Below are 9,196 nucleotides of genomic sequence, written 5' to 3'. Positions count from 1 at the left end.
GGCATGAAAAGACAGGCCTATCTGGTCAAACGAGTTCCCAGATCGATGATGATTGATCACACAATGTTAAGTTGTTGTTGACTGTTTTCCTTGTAGAATGATTAATGAAGCAAAAATGAAACAAATAACTTCCCCTATTTAATGCTCTCATTGACCTTTCTCTGAGGTGGTATAGGCCTAATAGTTATATAGTAATGCAACATTTGATGGTTAAAATATAGTAAAAATATAATAATACAATATAATTATTTGTATTATTATATATCTGCCCATGATTTAATTAATATACCAATGATATTAACGAAATACTTTATTATAATGACTAAGTTATGCTGTTAAGATAAGCCCTGCAGTGTTAATTAGCTAACTTTTTACAATCGTGTTAAAAACATAATAGTGACAGGGAAACGTGTTTCAGGAAGAGATAAACCATTTTAGCTTCCACATTTGGTTGTGTTAGATATCCTTATCACCACGACCCTCTGTGGGTATTTGAAACAACGTGTTTGAAAAGATAACCAAGGCAAGTGATTGAAACGAAGGAGAGAGGTTGAGGTTGACAGAATTCAATAAACTATGTAATGTATTCTTGATTACAGGACCTAAGAGAGTTTTCTTATGTAGGCCAATGGTTTGTGTATTCCCTTACCGAAAGACTGGAATTAGGAACCAAAACCAAAGCGTGGATGACACAGACAGGGGTGCCATACTAATAAAACTAACGGTTTATTTTTATTTTCTTGTTTTTGGCATAAAGTAAACATCCAGAGAGCCTCTTAGAGATGGATGGGAGTCTCTCCTGTCTGAGGCAACACTGATTGCTATGCAAATGAGGGTTGCACCTCAATTTAGAAAGGAACACAGCTGCCAGAGGAAAAGGAAGAGATTCCATGATGAGACCTCTCAAGAGGAGACAGCTCAGGACAGTGCAGCAACGGTGTTTCAAAACACAGTGTTTTTTACTGATGGACAACATCCTATTGCAGTGGTGTGGACACTAAGTTCTGCAAAAATTGTAGGATAATTTTCTGCTGTTTTGAAAGTTGGGCAGATTAGTGAGGATAAAGTCCCTTCTGTGTGCCAACCACTGATCATGAAGTATTCCAGAGACCTTACACCTGAGTTTCAAAAGGAAGTAAGACACCTGAACACTGTATATGCTGCCACTTTCCCCCCCTAACTTGTCCCCTCTTGGTCTCCTGAATGCAATTTGTAAGATGCAGCTGCAAAGCATTTTTGGAGAATTGTGCATTGCTTTACGTATATTTTACACACTGTCTGTGACTGTTGCTGGTGGCGAGAGAGCTTTCAGTAAGCTAAAACTTATAAAAAAATATATTTGATGTCCACTATGTCCCATGACATGCTTTGCAGTCTTGCCATGCTGTCCATTGAAAGTCAGTTAGCTAGAAAGCTGGACTTCAAAGACTTGATCAGTGACTTTGCTAGCAAGAAGGCTCGGCGCTGGGCCCTTGGTGAGTAAGGCTGAGCAAGGGCCAGTGATAACTGTTAAATGGCATGACTATGGATATTGGATCACTACACACATGATGCACACAGGCTGAGAACAAGACTGAGAACAAGATATGTCTCAAAGTAATGGCTGGATTGCCATAAAGTTTGTTGTGCACAATCAAGACCCCAAGTGGAAGAAACCTATTGATTTGGTGACCACTTGACATTTCCTCTAGCGCCACCATCAGGCCTTTTCATTTCCATTTAGTTTTCCATTTTCCATTTCCACTTTTCCAGCTGCTTATTGTCTAGTTGGTATGTATACTTAGTTCAAACATCTGCTGCTGATTGTATTATTTTGTTTGTTATATCATTCTATAGATGATAATGTTACTTTATTTTAATTGAAGAAGTTAATGTATATTTAAGTTATATTTATTTTAAGTTATTCATTAATGTTAAGAGAATTTTCCATAAAAAAATGTTCCCATTAAAATGACATTTAGACTGTAAAGATGTCCTTTAGCACATTTCTTATAGAGGGTATCAGTCTTGCATCAAATAGTGAATTCCACTGCATGCAGAATGTTGCATGCATGTCTGCACAGTGTTATATTTTCACAGCTCACTGTCAGTAAATATCGTACAGTAAATATTGGACTACAAGAGAGTTGCAAGCCTGCAAAGGTAGAGATATTTAAAGCTTTGAATGGGTCGATTGGGTTCTGGTGGTGTGTGGTTACAGAAACTGCGCAGGGTTGGTGTGGCCTGTGGTGGTGGTGCCCAATGTGATATCTTTTCATGGGGCCCAGAATCTCTGGCGACGCCCCTGGATACAGAGAACGCCATCGACCGTTATCTTTATTGGTTAATAGCCCATGAGCCATATATGGATGGTTCTGTTCATAACTTTAATTCTAGTTGGCAGTTGGTCCTATATCATCCATATAAACTTAGTTGTCTTGTTTATTGTACAACCTGCTGTTTCTTGTTCGAAATAATTGTATTGCTTGATTAGGATGCGTCATACAATTCCGAATTGATTAATAAAATGTAGTTGAAGAGAACAATGGCAATTGCTTCCAGTGGGAATAAGGGGACACCATCATTTCTGCAAAGTTTTAATTCTAAAAACAAAATACAAAAAAAAAGCATGTTAAGCTATAGGTTACAAAGTGCTTATGTTAAATCTCTATTGTAAACAAACGGCTGTATAAGGTTCCACACATCAGTAAGCGTTCATAAATAGCACAGTCGCACATAAGCTCCACACATTGAACTGGTTCACAACCTGTTGCTCAACTAAAGCTGTGTTTACACAGGCAGACCAATTCTGATCTTTTGCCTAATTATTTGCAAAAAAATCTGATCTGATTGGTCAAAATACTATTAGTTGAAAAAGGTCAGAATTGGGCTGCCTGTGTAATGTAGCGTACAACTACTAGGGGAATGCAGACAACTGCACAATAGTGTTGTCAATTACAGCGGAAACCTCAATGCCATCTGCAAAAATAATGATTTACTATTTCAAACCATGGATAAGTCATTTGCCAATATGGTCAAAAATAATATGCACCGCCCCCCCAAAAATGAAGACCATCATTTATAGGCATATACAACAGTGTTTCATCAAATGCTTTTGCAATCCCTTATGGATAAAAAATAAATAAAAAATACACATGGCCAAAAGTATGTGGACACCTGCTCGTCGAACATCTCATTCCAAAATCATGAGCATTAATATAGGCTTGGTCCCCCTTTTGCTGCTATAACAGCCTCCAATCTTCTGGGAAGGCTTTCAAGTAGATGTTGGATCATTTCTGCAGGGACTTTCTTCCATTCAGCCACAAGAGTATTAGTGAGGTTGGACACTGATGTTGGGCGATTAGGCCAGGCTCGTTGTCTGCGTTCCAATACATCCCAAAGGTGTTCGATGGAGTTGAGGTCAGGGCTCTGTGCAGGCCAGTCAAGTTCTTCAACACCGATCTTGACAAACCATTTCTGTGTGGACTTCGCTTTGTGCACGGGGCATTGTCATGCTGAAACAGTTAAGGCCCTTCCCCAAACTGTTGCCACAAAGTTAGAAGCACAGAATTGTCTAGAATGTAATTGTATGTTGAAGCGTTAAGATTTCCTTTCACTGGAACTAAGGGGCCTAGCCCGAACCATGAAAAACATACCATTATTCATCCTCCACCAAACTTTACAGTTGGCACTATGCATTGGGGCAGGTAGTGTTCTCCTGGCATCTGCCAAACCCAGATTCGGCAGTTGGACTGCCAGATGGTGAAGTGTGATTCATCACTCCAGAGAACTAATTTCCACTGCTCCAGAGTCCAATGGTGGCAAACTTTACACCACTCCAGCCAATGCTTGGCATTGCGTATGGTGATCTTAGGCTTGTGTGCGGCTGCTCGGCCATGGAAAACCGTTTCATGAAGCTCCTGACGAACAGTTGCTTACAGAGGCAGTTTGGAACTTGGTAGCCACACCTGTCAGCAACAGGTGTGGCTGAAATATCAGTATCCACTATTTAAAGGGGTCTCCACATACTTTTGGACGTGTTGTGTATATATAAATATGACACAAAGGCATTATTCCAACACCTACATCAAGAGTATGAAGACATAGTTGCATTATTGTGTATTTTATATATTAACTGAAGTTGAAAATGTACTATCCTGATTTGAGTCTTAACCATGCCCTTCCCACCAAATACACATATGCATGTTTTTAGCACATTCACATAGATTGATGAGCAAATCTGAACAAATAGGCTACAACGATATGCAGAACCATCAAGGAACACCCTGGTGTAAGCTACTGACAAAGCCAAACTTTTATTTATTTATTTCACCTTTATTTAACAACTGCGACCTGGCCAAGATAAAGCAAAGCAGTGCGACAAAAACAACAACACAGAGTTACACATGGGATAAACAAACGTACAGTCAATAACACAATAGAAAAATATATATACAGTGTGTGCAAATGTAGTAAGATTAGGGAGGTAAGGCAATAAATAGGCCATAGTGGCGAAATAATTACAATTTAGCATTAACACTGGAGTGATAGATGTACAGATGATGATGTGCAAGTAGACATGCTGGGGTGCAAAAGAGCAAAAATAAATAACAATATGGGGATGAGGTAGTTTGGTGGGCTATTTACAGATGGGCTGTGTACAGGTGCAGTGATCGGTAAGCTGCTCTGACAGCTGATGCTTAAAGTTAGTGAGGGAGATATAAGTCTCCAGCTTCAGTGATTTTTGCAATTCATACAGTCATTGGAAGCAGATAACTCGAAGGAAAGGCGGCCTAATGAGGAGTTGGCTTTGGGGATGACCAGGGAAATATACCTGCTGGAGCATGTGCTTCGGGTGGGTGTTGCTATGGCGACCAGTGAGCTGAGATAAGGCGGTGCTTTACCTAGCAAAGACTTATAGATGACCTGGAGCCAGTGGGTTCGGCGACAAATATGAAGCGAGGGCCAGCCAACGAGAGCATACAGGTTGCAGTGTTGGGTAGTATATGGGGCTTTGGTGACAAAACGGATAGCACTGTGATAGACTGCATCCAATTTGCTGAGTAGAGTGTTGGAGGTTATTTTGTAAATGACATCACGGAAGTCAAGGATCGGTAGGATAGTCAGTCAGATGTTTAGCAGCATGAGTGAAGGAGGCTTTGATGCGAAATAGGAAGCCAATTCTAGATTTAACTTTGGATTGGAGATGCTTAATATGAGTCTGGAAGGAGAGTTTACAATCTAACCAGACACCTAGGTATTTGTAGTTGTGAACGTACACATACACAGGCCTACCAAGACATAGTTAAAAAGAGGAAAAGATCCATTCACAATTCTCCCATTAAAAGGTATAAAGGAGTGAAGATTTCGTCCTTGAGTTTGTTTTAGAATTTTTAGAGTTGAGCATACTCTGCTGGATGTTCATGCTAATGACGCACAGTGAGCCAAATATAATCTACCACTAGAGGCCAGTGTAGTTCTTCCACAATACACATAAGGTTTGCCATGTGGAATTGTTGAGATAATATATGCTAATGAACACACAATACACGTTGGTTATACAGTAGGCTGCCCTCTACCATTAAAACGAAAACAGTGTGTAGGTTGACTTTCCAAAATGATCAGATGCACTTTGTAGGAATACCCTACTATGATGCTTGATGAGACTCATTCTGGGAGGATCAAGACTGAAGGAATGCCATGCACTCAAATCAAACGTTATTGGTTACATACACATATTTAGCAGATGTTATTGCGGGTGTAGCGAAATGATTGTGTTCTAATCTTGGTTACCCAGAAGTAAAATTCTCCCACAAGAGATTACACTCTAGGAGAAAAAGGTGTTATATAAAACTTAAAGGTTCTTCGGCTGCCCCCCTTTGAAGAACCCTTTTTGAACCCCCGTAGCTTACTTAATAAACACAACAGTCTTATAAAAATGTTCTACAGCTGGCTTCATGCAGTATAATACAGTAGTCCTAAATCTGCTTTTTTTTTACAATATCCACACACAAATAGTTCAGGAAAGTAAAGTTGTGTACGGCCCAGTACATCACTGGAGCCAAGCTTCCTGCCACCCAGGACCTCTATACCAGGCGGTGTCAGAGGAAGGCCCTAAAAATTGTCAAAGACTCCAGCCACCCTAGTCATAGACTGTTCTCTCTGCTACCGCATTGCAAGTGGTACCAGAGCACCAAGTCTAGGTCCAAGAGGCTTCTAAACAGCTTCTAACCCCAAACCATAATACTCCTGAACATCTAATCAAATGGCTACCCAGTGATTTGCATTGCACCCCCCCCCCCTCCCGCTGCTACTCTCTGTTGTTATCATCTATGCATAGTAACTTTAATAACTCTACCTACATGTACATTTTACCTCAATTACCTCGACTAACCCGTGCCTCCGTACATTGACTCTGTACCGGTACCCCCTGTATATAGCCTCGCTATTGTTATTTTCCTGCTGCTCTTTAATTATTTGTTACTTTTATTTCTTATTTTTTAGGTATTTTTCTTAAAACTGCATTGCTGGTTAAGGGATTGTAAGCATTTCACTGTATGGTCTACCTACACCTGTTGTATTTGGCGCATGTGACAAATCAAATTAGATTTTTGATTTGATATTATGATGCTTTTGAAGTTTTGCAAACCAACGAACAAAAGCAAACAAACAAGCATCAGTCCCTATGAGTTATCAACAGCCCTCGCTTTCTATGTCTACTCTTATGTGCCCTTATTTGACACCCGACGTACTGACGCTGACCGCTGCGCTGCGGTTCATCTGTTGTAGGTAGACGTACGGCCGCTGATGAGAATGTTGAAACGATGTGACAGACACCCTGGAGCCTTTTCCCCTTTCACGAAGGTTAGAAATATGCCAATGAACTAATGAGTTCATACTGTCTGTGTGTGAGTGTGTGAGTGAGTGAGAGAGAGTCGATGTCCGCGCCCCTGTGGAAATCTAATTAGTATAATAAAAATATCCCCATAACAATCAGTAATTTTAAGATAGAGATATCTTTTTTTGTTGTTGCATTGGATGCGTCTCAATCCACCACATCTGCTGATGTCGCAATTCTGCATCTGTGGTGAAAGGTGACAGAGCTAGTGCTATGTTTGTCAGACCATGAGACATCCCCCAAAAATTGGTCTTGTCACAAAATCACCTGTACAGTCCGAACGGTTTGGCCTAGAAACTATGCCCACAGGCCTCACAAGACTAATCTGAAGGTTCCCAGTACCAGTTAAAAAAAGTGTGGAAGTACATATGGAGTTTGTTTAATGGCAAAAAAAAGAAGTGGTTAAATACATGTAAAAATATATACACTACACACTAAAAGCTTGCGGCCACTTAGAAATGTCCTTGTTCTTGAAAGAAAAGCATTTTTTTTTGCCCATTAAAATAACATCAAATTGATCAGAAATACAGACATTGTTAGTGTTGTAAATGACTATTGTAGCTGGAAACAGCAGATTTGTAATGGAATATCTACATAGGCGTACAGAGGCCCATTATCAGCAACCATCATGCCTGTGTTCCAATGGCACGTTGTGTTAGTTAATCCAAGTTTATCATTTTAAAAGGCTAATTGATAATCAGAAAACCCTTTTGCAATTATTGTCACACCTGATCAGTTTCACCTGTCCTTGTTATTGTCTCCACCCCCTCCAGGTGTTGCTTGTCATCCCTGGTGTATTTATCCCTGTGTTTCTTGTCTCTCTGTGCCAGTTCGTCTTGTATGTTCCAAGTCAACCAGCGTGGTTTTCCCCGTGCACCTGCCTTTTCTATTCTCTTTTACTATTCCTCCCGGTTTTGACCCTTGCCTGTTTTCTGGACTCTGTACCCGCCTGCCTGACCATTCTGCCTGCCCTGACCTCAAGCCTGCCTGCCACTCTGTACCTCCTGGACTCTGAACTGGTTTGGACTTTTTGCCTGTCCACGACCATTCTCTTGCCTACCCCTTTTGGATATAATAAATATCAAAGACTCAAACCATCTGCCTCCCGTGTCTGCGTCTGGGTCTCGCCTTGTGCCCTTATAAATATGTTAGCACAGCTGAAAACTGTTGTTCTGATTAAAGAAGCAATAAAACTGGCCTTCTTTAGACTAGTTGAGTATATGAGGCATCAGCATTTGTGGGTTCGATTACAGGTTCAAAATGGCCGGAAACAAAGAACTTTCTTCTGAAACTCATCAGTCTATTCTTGTTCTGAGAAATGAAGGCTATTCCATGCGAGAAATTGCCAAGAAACTGAAGATCTCGTATAACGTGTACTACTCCCTTTACAGAACAGCGCAAACTGGCTCTAACCAGAATAGAAAGAGGAGTGGGAGGCCCCGGTGCACAACTAAGCAAGAGGACAAGTACATTAGAGTGTCTAGTTTGAAAAACAGACACCTCACAAGTCCTCAACTGGCAGCTTCATGAAATAGTACCCGCAAAACACCAGTCTCAACGTCAACAGTGAAAAGGCAACTCCGGGATGCTGGCCTTCTAGGCAGAGTTCCTCTGTCCAGTGTCTATGTTCTTTTGCCCATCTTAATATTTTATTTTTATTGGCCAGTCTGAGATATGGCTTTTTCTTTGCAACTCTGTTTCTCAAACTAGACACTCTAATGTACTTGTCCTCTTGCTCAGTTGTGCACCGGGGCCTCCCATCCTCTTTCTATTCTGGTTAGAGCCATTTTGCGCTGCTCTGTGAAGGGAGTAGTACACGGCGTTGTATGAGATCTTCAGTTTCTTGGCAATTTCTCACATGGAATAGCCTTCATTTCTCACATGGAATAGCCTTCATTTCTCAGAACAAGAATAGACTGACGAGTTTCAGAAGAAAGGTATTTGTTTCTGGCTATTTTGATCCTGTAATCGAACCCACAAAAACAAGGACATTTCTAAGTGACCCCATACCTTTGAACGGTAGTGTGTGTATATATATATATATATATATATATATATATATATATATATATATATATATATATATATATATATATATATATATATATATATATATACGTTTCCTGATCTTTCATATATATTTCTCAGATATAGGACAGAACTTCCTTTAGATGTTTTTTGGGGACTATCTGTTGTCCCGTGTAGTGAATATGTTATGTAATGCGTTTATATGGTCTAATAGAAGTTTAGCCCAAAATAATTTAGCATCAATTTTTTTTAATATATATTTTTTGTTATACTTAAAATTCAAAATCAAAT

Source organism: Salmo salar, chromosome ssa02, assembly GCF_905237065.1.
Source record: "Salmo salar chromosome ssa02, Ssal_v3.1, whole genome shotgun sequence".
NCBI classification, from domain to species: Eukaryota; Metazoa; Chordata; class Actinopteri; order Salmoniformes; family Salmonidae; genus Salmo; species Salmo salar.
This window is presented reverse-complemented; position numbering follows the sequence as displayed.